Genomic DNA, 16,530 nt, shown 5'->3' with positions numbered 1-16,530 from the left:
CTGAGTGACTTCACTTTCACTTTCTTTCTAAGATTTTAATAGGACGGAAAAGGACATGATAAGTAATGACATCATGAGCAGATCGGAAAGTCAGAAGTTGCAATTCAATGGGGGAAAAAATTTCAGTTCCATCAATGAATTTCTGGCTGATCTGCAAAATGTATAAAATAATCCCTTTGTTCCTTCCCTGTTCTTTCTGAGTATTGTATGGATGTAAAATCATGTGAATTATGTAGATGAGATTTTTAAAAACTAGGAGTCACTGGGAATTCCCTGGTGATCCAGTGGTTAGGACTCAGCACTCTTACTGCTGAGGGCCTAGGTTCAATCCCTGGTTGGGGAACTAAAAGCCCACAAGCTGAGCGGTGTGGCCAAAAACAAACAAACAAACCTGGGAGTCTCAATGCATTTATGAGACTTAAAATCAGTTTTGTGGGTTGTAGCCAGTGTTCTGAAATTTTGAACTAGCAGAGACTGGAATAAAAATACTGAGGTTTTTGTTTCAGCTATTTATATTTGCAGTTGCCAGTGTGAAATGGGTTCCTTGCTGTGGGTTGCTGACTGAAAGTTTGAAAATCATCGATACAGATGATAGATGGAGAGGGAGAAGGAAGGCAGTGAGGGGACATGGAGCTCCCAAATATATGCAAACCAGGTCCAAATCTTGGCCAGCCACCCACTGTTTGTATCAGTAAATGATTCCAGTACTGGAGTGGGCTTTGCAGGCTTTTTTGACGTTGTGGAGGAAATACAGGTCAAAGGCCAGGACCTGGAGGCAGTCTTGTGTCCTGTCTTCCCCCAGGGACTCCTGACCCACCAAGAAGGTCTCTTGTATGAGCATGGAGGCTGAAAGCTGGTCAGACCATGGTGACCTGCCCTCCTCTCTGGGCATCACCATGCTGTCGTTCATTGTCTGAGGGGCTTGTGGCTGTACCCAGGCCATCCTGGCAGGTGAGGCCAGCATAGCCCAGGGGGTGTGGCGTCAAGGCCTGTGTCAGGCTGCAGTGCACACCCATGTCCACATCTGCTTTTTCTCTCCTGTCATCTTGAGCTGGAGGATTGATCTGAGCCCTTCAGACTAGAACCTTTTATCAGTGTGAAACCCCATAGGCTAGCACATTCGCCTCTGCCATAAGAAGCACAAAGACCTTTTCCTCCAATACCAGAAGCCTTAACTCATTCCCTTTCTCTCTGGCTTTGATCTGCCCTCCAGAATTTGGCGTCTAGACACGGAGACCACCCTCTGTAACTCGGATCCCCATCTCATTTGAGATGCCCACGGATCCCCCGGGCCCCGTTTCTTCCCACGGCCCAGGGGACAGTGTAGTCTTTTGTCAGATCCTAGGATGCAGCAGGCAGATAAGCCAGGCCAGAGAAGGGGGCGGCTCTTCTGTGTGTATTGCCCATTGTGAAGTGGGTGCTCGGGGAGCTCTGAGGCTGAAAGGAGGGTAGGCTTTGGGCTGGAAGGTCAAGATTCTTCTCTTACTGGAGTCAGTGGTGGGATGAGTGGCTGAACTGTGCTCTGAACTAGCCTTGTGACCTCAGGCAAGTGAGAGGCCCTTGAACTCTTTGTCTATAAAACAATATAGCTGAGGTTGAATTGTGTCCCCCCAGAAGATACGTCCCAGTCCTAACCCCTGATCCTTGTAAATGTGACCTTACATGGAAATAGGGTCATTGCAGACATAATTAAGGATCTTGAGATGAGGTCATCCAGGATTTAGAGTAGGCCCCCAAACCAATGACGAGCGTTCTTATATAAGACACAGAGGTTTAAGCGATTTGAGACACGGAAACACCCAAAGGAGAAGTCCATGGGAAGATGGAGGCAGAGGCCAGAGTGATGCTTCTGCAAGCCCAGGAAAACCCAGGATTGTCAGCAGCCACAAAAACGGGAGAGAGGCATGGACACAATTCTCCCTAAGAGCTTTCGGAAGGAGCTAGCCCTGCCAACACCTTGATTTTGGACTTCTGACCTCCAGAATCGTGAGAGAATAGGTTTCTGTCATGTTAAGTCACCTCATTTGTGGTCATTGGTTGTGGCAGCCTCAGGAAACTAAAATAAATGGGACTATTAATCACTCTAATTATGAAGTTGCTGAGATGATCAAAATGTAAGGGACATAGGAGCTTCCTGCACCACCAGGTGTGAATCAGGTGTGTGGGGCTGCCACCTAGGAGCCCCCTGGTGTTGCTGTTTCTCATACACCTGCCCCAGAAGAGACTTCTCTTCCTTCAGCAGAGAGCTCCAGGCTGTAGATTCATGTGGCTTACCCGTGTCCCTGGGGATTCCAGTATCTTCTTTTCTTATGTTACTATGTACTTAAATGTTTTAAAATGTGTTTAAAGTTTTAAAATGTTTATTTTTGAATAGGAAAATAATATGTGTACTACAAGTACTACAAAAGATTACATGTAAAACATAATTCCCCTCCCCTTTTCTGCCCTGTTTCTCCTGCTCCCCTTTCCAGGGGCCCTTTACCCACTTGCTGAGGTCCTTTTGAGCAGTCCTTTCCAACAGAACTTTCTGTGATGATGGAAATGTTCTTTCTCTCTGCTAATAGAGCAGCTACTGCTAGCCACGTGGGGCTATCAAACACCTGAAATGTGGCTACTATAAGTGACGAACTGAATTTATAATTTTTGTTTTAGAATGGATAAACAAGGTCTTAATGTATATCATTATAAATAAACCCTAATGGGAAAGAATATAAAAAAAGAATGTATATGTGTGTGTGACTGAGTCACTTTGCTATACAATAGAGATTAGCACAACATTGTAAATTGACTGTACTTAAATTTTACAAAAGTTTGTTTAATCTTAAGTTGCCATGTGTGGCTGGTTGCTATAGAGTTGGACAGCTCAGTTTTTGAGGTCATTTAGATCCATTTCAGTGAGTAGCTCCCCTCTTGGTTTTACACAAATATGTTGTCCCTGGGTTGCCTTCTCAGTTTGCAGTTTCCCTCTGAGATGATCTGAATCAGTCCATGGATCAGAGAGCAATGCTGCCTCATTTTGGGTTAAATGAGGAATCCTGTCAGGCTTTGGGGCAGTCCTATGAGGTACCAGGCCAGTCCTCCCACCCCAAGGACATTTGAATTGTTTCCCATCCTGTGTTCTTACAGACTGTCTTTCAAGGAAGTGTTGGTGAAAAGGATGCCTGTTGTCTTGCCCTGTCCCCTGCCTTCCTCTTGCTCTGTACTGAAAGTCATCACAAGGGAGGAACTGCTGCAGGGCTTTAGGTCACTGTGCTGAAAGGACAGGAGCCCTCAGTCTGTTTGGGCTTTTGGAATTCTGGAATGTTGCAGGAAGGGCAATGGCAGGGGGTGACCCCAGAGTCGCCTCTGTGGGAGACTCGGGCACCACCTGGTCCCCACTGTGCTGTGAACACGTGAGCATCCCAAGGGATGGGTCAGGACTGGCACCCTAGAGCCTGAGAGGCCTGGATTTGACTCTAGACTCTGCCACTTGAACAGCTGCCGTGTAGATACGGCCTGCACCTCCTGGACATATGGACCATTCTGGTGTTAAAGCTCCTTGCGTTAACTAGCTCTTTTAATTATGTTAAAACAAAGAAACAAAGAGGAAACATATTAGCTCATACAACTGGAATGGAGAGGTTAGAGATAGAGTAGAGGTCAGGTATATCTGGGTTCAGGGGTTTCTCTCCATCTCTCAGTTCTTCCCTGTGTCATTTTCAGACACCATCTCCTTGGGGTGAGAAGGTGGCCACTAATGGCCCCAGCAGTAGATCAGACCTTCTGAGCAACCCCAGCAGGTAGAGCATTCCCCATTCTCAAAGATGGCAGCATTGAGGAATGGGGGGTGTTATGGGCTGAATTGTATCCTCCCCAAATTCATATGTTCAAGTACTTACCTGCCCCCAACCCCCCCTGCAATAGTACCTCTTAAAATATGACTGTATTTGAGATGGAGGTCTTTAAAGGAGCAGATAAGATAAAGTGTGGCCATTAGGGTGGGCCCTCATCCACTAGGACTGGTGTCCTTGTAAGAAGAGATTGGGGCACAGACACACAGAAGGAAGATGATGTGAAGTCAGGGAGAAGATGGCCATCTACAAGCCAAGGAGAGAAGCCTCAGCAGAAACCAACCATGCTGACTCCTTGATCTATGACTTATAAATTTCAGAATTGTGAGAAAATAGATTTCTGTTGTTTAAGTCACCCAAACCGTGGTACTTAGTTTTGATAGCCCAAGCAGACTAATACAGGGAGTTATTGTTGCTGACTGGGCTTCCCAGCTGGCAACAGTGGTAAAGAACCCACACCTGCCAATGCAGGAGATGAAAGAGTGGCAGGTTCACTGCTGGAGGAGGGCAAGGCAAGGCAACCCACTCCAGTGTTCTTACCTGGAGAATCCTATGGACAGAGGAGCTGGTGGGCTATATAGTTCATGGGGTCACAAAGAGTTGGACACGACTGAAGTGACTTGGCATGCATTTGTTGCTGGGTATGGAGTTTACATTTGGAAAGATGGAAAAGTTGTGGAAAATGGATAGTGGTGATGGTTATACAACACTGTGAATGCATTAAATGCCATGAAATTGTACACTTTTAAGTGGTTAAAATAATTATTTAAACTTTGTCTATGTTTTACCATGATTAAAGAAAGAAGTCCCAGAGTTGATCCTGATTTGCTGGCTTGGGGCAGATGCCTCTCCCTGAACTAATTGCTGTGCCTGGAGAATGGGACACATTGATTGGCCAGGTGTGGGTCATGTGACCATTCTTTGACCTGAGGGCAGGCTGGTGTGGGGGAGGGTTGACACTAGCAGAATCATGTGGGCTGAGTGGGAAAGGGTGGTTACCTCAAGGAGAATTAGGGTGCTGTTGTCAGAAAAAGAGAAAAGGGGTGTAGCTGGGTGGACACAAGTAATATATAACCACATTAGTCCTGCTCCTGGGGGCAGCTGGCCAGACGTGTCCAGGAGCTCCTCAGCAGGGACCCCAGGCTTGACAAGAGATTTGCCTCTACTTCAAGCACTAAGTCTTGTCCCTCTGTTGAACTGGTCCAACAGACAGTGCGACTCTGTGATCAAACACTTGAATTTTGGACCCAGACTGCCTGATTCAAATTCTCTGTCCCTTACCAACTCCATGACTCTGTTGCTTCAGTTTTTCATTCTGTGAAGTGGGGTTTCTAATAGTACCTACCTCATGGAATCATGCAGGACTGAATGAGCTTGTAGAGAGTTTGTAACAGGGCCTGGCACTGCTTCCTGAAAGTGAGTTGGTGGTTAGGAACCCAGATCCCTTACCCCCAGGCCAGGCCAGATCCACCGTGCGCAGCCTCTTACCTTCCTGATTTTCACCCGTGTCAGTCAGGGCTGAAAGATAGGGAGAAGGCGATTCAGGGTTGGCAGTTGGCTGGAAATATTCTAGAGGAAACAACAAAGGCCTGGCAGACTTTCTTGGCATGTTCTTCTGGGACGTGGTGAGAAAATGCTAGTGACGGAGCCCAGAAGTAGGGAACTGGAAAGGAAAAGAAAACCTGTGGCCCACGAACTCTTGTCAGCCACTAATGGCGTATGGAAGACCTCATCGTGCCAAACATGGAGCTCCGTCCAGTTTGCACTGGTTTTAACTGGGCTCAACCTGCCCTGGAGAGTATTAGGAACTTTTCAGAAAAACAGTTAATAGTTTTCATTTCCTTTTTGTGCCTTTTTGTGTCCTTGCATCATATCCCAGAGGTATGGCATTGGCATGTGGTTTCCAAATGACAGGCACTGCGCTTGCAAGTGTAGGGTGACTTTCCAGAAATTAATAAGCAGATTAATCAGAGTTAGAAATTGGCTGGTCTGTGAAAATGCTTGGAAGTTTGAGCAGAGGAATGAAACTGCTTAGGAGAGCATGAAGTTCAATGGGGAAGTGATACAAAACCTGATACATTCTATGGCAAATGTCACACGGTGGAACATAAATGGTCAGAGTTACTCTGTTCAGCCTGTTTACTGTATTAGTTGGTTTAGGAACTTGCTTACTGTGCTGCTGCTGCTGCTAAGTCGCTTCAGTCGTGTCCGACTCTGTGCGACCCCATAGACGGCAGCCCACCAGGCTCCCCCGTCCCTGGGATTCTTCAGCCAAGAACACTGGAGTGGGTTGCCATTTCCTTCTCCAAAGCATGAAAGTGAAAAGTGAAAGTGAAGTCGCTCAGTCGTGTCTGACTCTTAGCCACCCCATGGACCGCAGCCCACCAGGCTCCCCCGTCCGTGGGATTTTCCAGGCAAGAGTCGTGGAGTGGGTCACCATTGCTTACTGTACTTTGAAGCAAAAACTTGCTATCCCCTTTGAGTTATTTCTTATTTATAGACTTCTAAAAATGATACTTTTTTTTAATTTGTTAAATCCTCATTGACTTGTGTTTATGGTAAAACTAAGTAACTTAATGGCAGTTTATCCCACTATTCACACTGTACAAAGTTGAAGAAAATAATTTGTGTGTCTGATTTTTTTTATCCCGCCAGAATTCCCTGGAGAATTCATTCATTTGTTCATTCATTCATCTCTCTCTACCCCCAATTTTGTGTTTGTCCTATGGGTGATATTGACTGAGATTGTTACAGGACTTGCAGACCCAGTTGTTAGAGGAAAAAAGTCCCAGAGAAATTAAAAGAAGGGAGAGATCACCTCCGATCAAGGAGACCTGGGGGATAGATGACAGTTGGGCAGGGTTTTGAAAACTTGTTGGCATCTTAGCCATCTAGGATTGGGGACACATTCCACAAGGTCTGGCAGCCTGAGCAGAGGCTGAGCTCTGGGAGTGTCAGGGAACTCTGTTTGGTTGGAGGGCGGTGAGGGTGGGTCTTGATTTTGGAGGGATGTGGGTTTCATTCCATGGGAGACGGTTGAAGGTGTGTCAGGAGAGTCCAGCTTTAAGAGGAGGACTATAGAAACAGCATGGTGGATGAGCTGGATCTCATCACCCACCGAGAGGGTGCTCAGGATGAGGCTGGTCTTGTCTTGCTGCCCAACGCATCCCGAGCCTAGGACAATGCTGGAGTATGAAAGAGGGATGATAAGTATCTGCTGAATGACTCCCCTGGAGGAGAGGTCATGAGAACTTGAATGAGGGCCATGAGAGTTGATGGCAGGGAACAGCTGTGAGAGGCACTGGGCCATGTGGTGGACAGAGCTCACAAACAGGATGGATGGGCACTGGAGGGAACAAAGATACCCAAAGCTTCAAGCCCGGGGGAGGGAGATATCCTGAACAGAAACAGGAAATCCCCAAAGAGGGATTTAGAAGGGAAGATGATAACCATAGTTTTAGACAGTGATCTTATGAAACCAATTTGTAGATCCACTGATGGATGGAAGAAAATAATTAGAAGTCTTCTCTTAAGGCATTGTCTAGCCACTCTGAACCTATTAATTATAAAATATACTGTGTCCTATAAATAAAGGTCTTGAGGTTTAGCCATGTAATGACCATTGGGATTTGAAGATTTTCTATGACCACTAGAGGGAGCCCACTATATTCATTAAATTCTATAGAAATCTAATAGGATTTTTTTTAAAGGATAATTAATGTTTTAAAAAATATATTAGAAAGTACACAAAACTCAAACCAAGGACAGTGAAATACAGAGTTAACCTTTCACTCTGGTGTTCTTTTCCTACTAAAACGGAAGATGGTTGAGAATTTTCCAGACTCCAGAACTGAGTGGTGTGTTGTTGATTTCAGGTGATGTTGATTATGTAAGTGGTAAAATAGCCACTAGCAAACATATTCCTAAAATAGTCCCATTCGACCAACATTTATTGAACACGTCTTATTTAAACCCAGTAGAGACTTGCTGAAGCTGTGGGAAGACGAGCCTGCAAGTGTCTTGGCCATCTTGGCCAACTCCATGCCAACTGTTGGATGACAGGTGTGACTCTTCACTCTGTGAGGTGTCATATAACTTTGTACATTGGGATTATTAAATGTCTCGCCTATCAAGAGCTACACACATGGCGGGACTGCCTTTTCCCAGGGGTGAGTTCGATGCAGTCATAATATTTCGTTTCTTAGTTCTCTTCTTATGCCAAAGTATATTCCACATGGACTGAAGACTTAACTGTGAAAAATAAAACCATGGAGGGCAAGACAAAAATACAATGGGTCACTTGTAAAAGCTGTGAAGTGAACTAGACTTTATAAGCACGGTACTGAAGTCAGAAACCACAAAGCAGCAGTTTTCAGCCAGGGATGACTTAGCCTTTGGAGGATTTTGACAATGTTTAGAGACATTTTTTTATTTGTCTCAACTTGAAGGGTGCTACTGGCATCTAGTGGGTAGAGGACAGGAAGGCTGCTAAACATTCTACAATGTACTGGAGAGCCCCCAACACAAAGAATTATCCCACCCGAATGTCAGTGGTTCCAATGTTGAAAAATTCTGCTATAGAATACATGTTTTCTTTAATGTTTTAAGCTTAAAAGCTTAAATTTTCTGAAAGAAGATTTAAATTTAAATTTTCTTAAACAGAAAGAAGATTCCACCTTAAAGTTTAAAGATAAATGGTAAGCTGAAAAAAATTCAGCGCATATAGCAAGCACATTGCTAATACTCATGAACTATAAAGCACTTTTGCAAAAGAATAAGGAAAAGCCAAGTATCTTAGTGGAAAAATGGACAAAGGATATGAGTAGGGAGTTCCTAGTAGGAAAATTACAAATGCTGGCACTTTCCTTCAGTGAATGCTTCTGCAGAACGTATTCTGCTCATGAATAATTGAGGAAATATATAGTAAAATGAGATGTTAGTTTTCACTGATCAGATTGATAATGTTTATTTGTTTCAATCTTTCTGGAGGACAGTTTGGCACATAAACAGCATTTTTAAAAGCACAAACTTTTCCCAAGCATTTGCACTTCTAATTTCAGTATATACACTGACCATTGTACTTGGGTGACAGTGATGTTTATCAGAGCATCACTTACGGTAGCAAGAATGTGGAGAATAACATTCATAGCCCTTTACAGGGGAAAGATACCCACAGCATTTCAAGAATGGGGAGAAAACTGAGGATAATATCACAGTGTGAACAGTGACGATCATTGAGTGATTAGATTTGAGCATCCGTTACCAGCATAATCAGGAACAAAAAGCAAAACAGCTGAAAGGTATTCATTCAAAAAGCAAAAACAGTTTGTTTCTGGCCCTGGGCTAGTCACAGGCCTGTCCAAATGTGTTACTGGGTCACACCCATCCTGCCTACCTCATCGTGTGCTTCGGTTGTCTCCTCGACCCAGGGATTGAACTCAGGTCTCCTGCATTGCGGGTGGATTCTTACCGGCTGAGCCACCAGGTAAGCCTAAGAATACTGGAGTGGGTAGCCTATCCCTTCTCCAGTGGATCTTCCCAACCCAGGACTTGAACTGAGGTCTCCTGCATTGCAGGCAGATTCTTTACTGGTTGAGCTACCAGGGAAGCCTCCTGGGAAAACAGCCCCTGTCTTATTTAATGTCCATGGTCCACACAGCAAGATACCTGGAATATCACAGGTGCACCAGAGGTGTTTGTATTTAATAAATATTGTATTACTAAAGGATCTATTAAAGCAGAAAAGTGTGCATAGACACTGGTTATTATAGACACCCATGGGGAGTGATGGACAGTTCATCTTCTGGTGTAAAACAGACTTGGAGTTGAGTCCTGGATCTGCCATTTAGTGCTGAATGACCTTGGGCATGTTATTTAACCTCTCTGTGCTTCAATTAGCCACTCTTTCATATTGATACCATAATCCTAAAGTTAGAAGGTAGTTATTTGTTATTTTATTTATTATTCATTAAAATGTATTTACCATGTTAGATTTTGAGGACACAGTGGTGAACAAGACAAGGTCTGTGCCACATAAAATTTACATTCCAAGTGTCATGGATGGGGTGGAGGAGACAGACAAATAAAACAGATAAACTTACAGATAAATGAGATAATTCTGAATTGTGATGAGAGCTATGGAGGCACGGACCACGTGCTTTAGTAGAGGATGCAGGTGGGGCTGGTGTTGAGATTTTCTACTTTAGAAAGGGAGGTCAGGGAGGCCTGTCTGAGAAGGGAACATTGATGACAAGATCTGCATAAGGAGAAGAAGCTAGGCATATCTTGGGAAGATATCCCAAGGCCCTAAGAACAGTGATTTGGTTCTTAGGTAGCCCAAAGTTTGGGGTGTCTTCTGGGGGTAGGGAGGGGTCAGTGTTTGAAGTAGGCAGGGATGGGCGTGATGAGGATGCAGTAGATGTGTTTGACCCTCTTGGCCACAGAGAGTGTATATTTCATCCAAAAAGCAGTGGGAAATCATTGCTGGGTTGAAATAGAGAGGTGACATTGTCCAGTTTATGTTTTGAAAAGCTCAGGCTGATACAGAGGGGAGAATGTCTTGGAGGCGTGCCTGAGAGGAAAGTAGGAGCAGAGGAAGTGGGGAAACTCCAGGGAAGTTATTGCAATTGTCCAGACCAGATGAGGGCATGGTGGAGGTAATGGAAAGACACAGATGGAGTTGGTGTGGATTTTGGAGACTACACTGAGAGGACTTAGAGGTGGACTGAGTAAGGGGGAGTGATTGGGTGACTCCTAGCTTTTGGATGACACCCAAAATTTTTGGGCAACTCAGTGGTGCCATTTGCTTTAAAAGGGATGAACAGAATGAGGACTCTGTTCAGATCTGTTCATTTGGATGTGACTAGTGGCCATCGTAGAGGAGATACACAGTCAGCTCTTGGATTAAATGACACAGCAAAGGTGGAGGCAGCAGCACAGGGCCTCACTTTGAGTGGGCATGTGTCACAGTGTGCTGACTCTGAACACACATGGATTTATGTGAAGATGGCCTGGGCTGCAGTGTTGTCTTAGCCTGAAGTCCGGAAGATGTCTTTGTTCCTTACTGTGTTAGTCAGGATTCTCCTGGGAAACAGAACCAATAGGATATGTATATCTATCTATCTGTTTACTGGCCTGCCCACCTACCTATCTATGTAAAGAGACTTTTTTTTTAGTTTATTTTTAATTGAAGGATAATTGCTCTACAATATTGTGTTGGTTCCTGCCATACATCAACATGAGTCAGCCATAGGTATACATATGTCCCCTCCCTCTTGCCCCTCCCTCCCCCCTCCCATCCCTTCTCACCCCTCTCGGTTGTTACAGAGCCCTGGTTTGAGTTCCCTGAGTCATACAGCAAATTCCCATTGGCTATCTGTTTTATATAGTGTAGTGTATATATTTCTATGCGCCTCTTTCCATTCGTCCCACCTCTGCTTCCTCCCTGCAGCCCGTGTTCACAAGTGTGTTCTCTGTGTCTGCAGAGAGACTTATTTTAAGTAACTGGTTTATATGATTATAGAGGTTGGCAAGTCCAAAATCTCTACGGTAGGTTAGCAAGCTGGAGGCTCAGGAGAGCCCATGTTCCGGTTAGTATCCTAAGGATTCTCTCTTCTTTGAGAATTCTCTCTTTTTGTTCTATTCAGATCTTCAACTGGTCGAATGAGGCCCACTCATATTATGGAGGGCAACCTGCTTTACTCTAAGTCCACTTGTTTGAATGTTTATCTCATCCAAAACTATCCTCATGGGGAAACCCAGAATAATGTTTGGTCACATATCTAGGCCCTGTGCATTCTTCCTCTTCTCTCTAGCCAATCAGTTCACTTATCCTGCTTCCCATGCATTTAGGATCAAGTATGCATTCCGTAGGAGAAGGCAATGGCACACCACTCCAGTACTCTTGCCTGGAAAATCCCATGGACGGAGGAGCCTGGAAGGCTGCAGTCCATGGGGTTGTGAAGAGTTGGACACGACTGAGCGACTTCACTTTCACTTTTCTCTTTCATGCATTGGAGAAGGAAATGGCAACCCACTCCAGTGTTCTTGCCTGGAGAATCCCAGGGATGGGGAGCCTGATGGGCTGCCATCTATGGGGTCGCACAGAGTTGGACACAACTGAAGCGATTTAGCAGCAGCAGCAGCAGCAGCAGCATGCATTCTGTACCTTGGCATTTGTCAATATGATTCTTGCTTCCCTTTCTAGACCCATCTCTCAAATTGTGTCACCTTCCTAAGCCTATGGAATGTGTCTCTCAATCATGCCATTCACTTGGAACCTGCATGTCGTTCCTTTGCTTAAAAAATGTCTCCCCTCCTAGCTTTTTACTGGAAGAATCCATATTCATTCCTCATGGACCAGCTTTGATCTTCCCTCTTCTGAGAACCTTCATCTTCTAAGCAAAATTAATTGCCCCCTCCTCAGTAATCTGACTGTACTCTGGGGACCCCCTCCAACAATTCCATATTGTAGTTGGGGTTGCTTCACTACCTGTCACCACTGCTGCCCCAGCCTGTGAAACTCTAAAAGGCAGGTGTTATATTCCATCTTCCCCTCACTCCTGCTACCCCCAGGATCATAATAGATCTTCCACTGAGTGTTAGATGGGGGTGGGGGAGGGGAGGAAGGCCAAACGCAGCTTTTACTATGGGAACACACAAAATTCAGCTCATATTATAAATACATTTAGGTGATTTGTGGAGTGACAGTGACAAGTCTGTTAGAGAACTGTTACAGAGAAGGGGTAATAAACATTTATAAATAAAGCTGCCACAGCCAACAATATCCTTCTTGAATTCCTCACTGTCCAGGAACCAGGCGATCCTATAAGGGCAGCTTCTCAATGCCTGTGGGGAAGCCCATTGATGGGATGTCCACCCCCTTCTTATTTTTAGACTTTATCCTGACTCTCTTTCAGTTTTTCTCATGCTTTTACCACGTGACTTTTTTTCTTGCTTATCTTAGACTTAGTTCTAGCCAGGGTGCTCTGCTGAGTTCTGAGTTGGCCCCAGGGGCCAATGATTGGGTGATTAAAGTTATTTGCAATTTGGTTAGGTGCTGGCCAGTGTCCCTTACCCCTGAGTCAGATCCGGTCCTGCCAGCTTGCCTTGGGTACTTGCTTTCTGTGTCAGAAATCTATTCCCTACAGGGAAAGAGTTTGAGAATCTCCCTGAGAAGCCTTCTTAACCATTTGCAGCTAACGTTTCTTGTACATTCTGTTCCAATCCCCAGATTGCCTAAATAGAGCAAGCTTTGGAAACTGTGTAGACTCAGTCATTCCCAGCCTCCTCCCGAGGTTGGAAGGCCTAGCCTCTGAACACGTATGTCTCCCTGAATTTCTTCTCTGTCCTTTGGCCACTGAGCCTCTCCCCTTTCCCTCTTGCGGCTTCACCTAGCTTGGAACCCCACCCCACCCCCATGTACCATCCTAAAGCTCGGACATACACAGCCTTCTGGAGGTAATGCAGGCATGCTCTGCCATGAACCTGGCACCGGTTGGCCTCAGCTTACCTGCCATCCTGGTGGGACTGATTGAAGTGGGTGGCATGGACAGAAAGAACTGCCCTTGCTGAACTGTACAAATAGGATTAGCTGTGGCTGAAACACATGGAAATGTCCCTCTTTCCCTGGTCTCTTAGTTCGGCTCGCTGTGTCCCACTCTGCTGCTTGCATCATCATTTCTGTCCCTTTATAAACTTGTCTCGGGGGTTGAGCCCTGGAGTGAGCCCCCAGGCCTGACCAACCATGGGATAGGCAGCTTCGGAGGGTAAATAACCAGCTTTGCAGGGTCTGCGTTGTTCTGGGGACTGGAGATGGGGGAAGGAGGCTGGATGGGTGGTGAATGAGATCGTGTTCTCTGATCAGTAGCAACAGAAATCAACACAAACAGATTTAGATCCAAAAAGAAAGTATAGGAAGAAGTGCAGGAGCTCACAGAAATGAAATGTATGCTGAGGAAGGAGGCTGGGAAAGCACAGGATGCAGGGCAGCTCTGGGAATCCAGCCAGCGGGAGCAGAGGGGCAGTACCCTGGGGAGTAAGAGGTGTCTTGGATGTGTCTGTATCAACTGTTTTTTTGGTTTATCACTCTGCCTGAGGTTCAGGGTCTCACAATAGAGAGCCCTCCTGGGCAGCCCTGACTCCTGTGTCCAGCCCTCTACCTGGGGCTTCCAGATCAGGGTTGAGAGGTAAGAGCACCTCCCCTACAGGTGCCAGGGTGCTGCACAGCGTAGGGGAGGGAAGTCTGGGTTTGATACAGGTAGCCTTGGCTATGAATGTCATCTGTGGCCACCCACTGGCTTTGTGAACTCAGGTAAGTGATCTGATTCTTTAAACTCTCCATCTCGTTGTGTGTAAGATGGGAAAATATTATGTACCTCAGGGGTTTGTGCTGAGGATATACTGAGACAAGTTTATGTGGAAGTGTTTGGCATATCCTAGGCATCTCGTAATGTCTGTTCATTTATCCTTAGGGAAAGTGGTCTGTGGTGCCCAGGGGATGAGAGTCAGACACAGACCATTATTACAGGGCAGGGGGTACTTAGTAAGTAAAGCCAGCTCTTTCCTTTGGTTGCTTCCTCCACAGAAAAGAAAGACATTTTTGCTTAGATTCTTGGTTCATTTAGTGTCAGAATCCTCCAGCAAACCTTCTGCTTGAAGATGGAGGAAGAACAACTCCTGGCTCCTCCAGGAGCCCTTGTACTTGGGATTCCTTCTGTTGCCTTGTAGATTGTCAGCAGGTGTCTTGGTAAAGTCTTTTTCTCTTGGGTGGCCCTGAGGTTTCCTTCCCGATCCTCTTCTTCTCTGCTCCACTGTTCTTTTTCATTTTTGTTTAGTCCTGCTTTAGAAATAGGATGAAGGCAGCCAAGCTGCCTTCCTCACAAGGTTGTGATTTTCACAACGTGATCAAGCTTGAGGTGCGTGTTGTCTGGTCGTTTCTTTAGAAGTAGCCTGTGTGGCCCACTAGCAGGAGAGCACAGGAAGGGCTTCAAAGCACTGGAGGCTGAGACTCTGAAGGAAATGAGGACTCTAAGGAGCAGCCCAGAAAACAAAAGATGGTGTTAAGGAAGGGCTGGCTCCCCCATCGGAAGTGCACACTCCTTTCTTCATGGGGCGTTGTGAAAAATGTACTTTTAAAATGCAGAGATGAGACCATATGTGTCCCTGGGTGGGTGGGGGTGGTGGATGACCTGTAGGCAGAGCAGAGAAGGGGCTGTACCACCCTCAGAAGGACTGGATGGTGACTTTACCCCTGGGTGTCACCCCCATCCTGGCACTGCCTGCCCCAGGGGTTGGGATAAAGACGGACCGTGTTGGCCCAGGTGCTTGCAGAAGGGTCAACTGTGCCTGGGAGCAGCGGATTTATTAGCTATGACGGTGAGCTCACAGTGCCCTGTGGGAAGGGGGCGTGATCTAGCCATGGATCTCGATACTTTCTCTCTGTGTGTGGAAGGGCGGGAGGCTCTAAGAGGACAGGGACTGCCTCTGAGAAAGGCCAGGAGCAGCTGCCCAAGAGTGACCTGCCCCTCCCCTACATGACCCCCAAGGCAGAACTTGGGCTTAATGTCTACGAGGTCAAGGTAGTGCCTTCAGGCTGCCCCGTGCCTGTTTGCTCCCTAAAGTGCACACCCTCTCCTCTTGCCCCCACACCCCGCCCCCGCCACCCCCTTGGGATCCAGGAGCTCCATCAGGAGCCAGAGGTCGAGGGTCTGTGAGGGTCTAGTTCTGCTACCTTGGGCACTCACCCTTCACTGCTGGGGGTGGTATGTAGAAAAGAGCAGGAAGGTATATGTGTGGAGAGGGTGGGGGCATGGGGGTGAGGTGATAAACTCAGGAGGGAGACGGTAGGGAAAGCAGGGTAGATTTGAGGTGAGAGAGGGGTAAGGGAGTGGTGGAGAAGTAGAAGAGCGATGCGTGAACCCTGGTGTTCCTGCCCGGTGTCTGTGGGGCAGGGACTCCGAGCCCCCAGGGCTGGCTGTGGGAAGGTTCCAGATCCTCTAGCCAGAATCCTCTGAGGAACAACTCAGTTGGTCCCAGGTCCTTCCTTAGGATTATTGAGAAAGGCTCATTTCCTTCCTAGAACATACCATTTTCTTCTTCCTGAAGGTCCCCACTTCCCCACAGAGGCTCCCTTCTAGGCTTCTTTTATTTTTAAAAAATTCTTATTATACAAGCAAGCTGCTGCTGCTAGCTGCTAAGTCACTTCAGTCGTGTCCGACTCTGTGCGACCCCATAGATGGCAGCCCACCAGGCTCCGCCATCCCTGGGATTCTCCAGGCAAGAAGACTGGAGTGGGTTGCCATTTCCTTCTCCAACGCATGAAAGGGAAAAGTGAAAGTGAAGTCGCTCACTTCAAGCGACTACAAGCAAGCTACCTTCTTAAAAGTGTCCTATTCTCTCCCTCCCCCAGAAAAGTCTCTCTCCTACCCCCACCTCACTACCCTATCCCATCCCAAGCCCTAGATGTATGTGTTTGACCAGTTTAGTTTGCATTCTGCAGACCTTTTTCTGTGCTTCAACAAATAACATACATTTAAATTCTTACAGAAATAAAATAACGTGAGGTATTCTGTAAATTTTTTAACTTCACATTATGAGGGTACCGGTCCCTATTGGGCCAGCCTGAATGGGCTCCAGGGATCCACAGACCACTCTTCATGGAGACCCATTCAAACAAACACCAGAACGAGACTCGAGGTGC

The 16,530-nt window shown here is 46.2% G+C and overlaps 1 protein-coding gene and 1 non-coding gene across 2 annotated transcripts in view; both read left to right on the top strand.

Annotated features, from left to right (window-relative positions):
• Positions 1 to 16,530, top strand: part of COL23A1 (collagen type XXIII alpha 1 chain) — a 397,795-nt gene that overhangs the window by 28,312 nt on the left and 352,953 nt on the right. The gene's annotated exons all lie outside the window — the stretch shown is intronic.
• TRNAK-CUU (transfer RNA lysine (anticodon CUU)) lies at positions 271 to 343 on the top strand. Its single transcript has one exon. It is a non-coding gene; the product is annotated as a tRNA-Lys (tRNA).

Source organism: Bos grunniens, chromosome 7, assembly GCF_055505025.1.
Source record: "Bos grunniens cultivar Pamir isolate PY7600 chromosome 7, Bosgru_T2T1.0, whole genome shotgun sequence".
NCBI lineage: Eukaryota > Metazoa > Chordata > Mammalia > Artiodactyla > Bovidae > Bos > Bos grunniens.
Note: the sequence above shows the minus strand (reverse complement) of the source record. Positions and strands in the feature narration are given on the sequence as shown.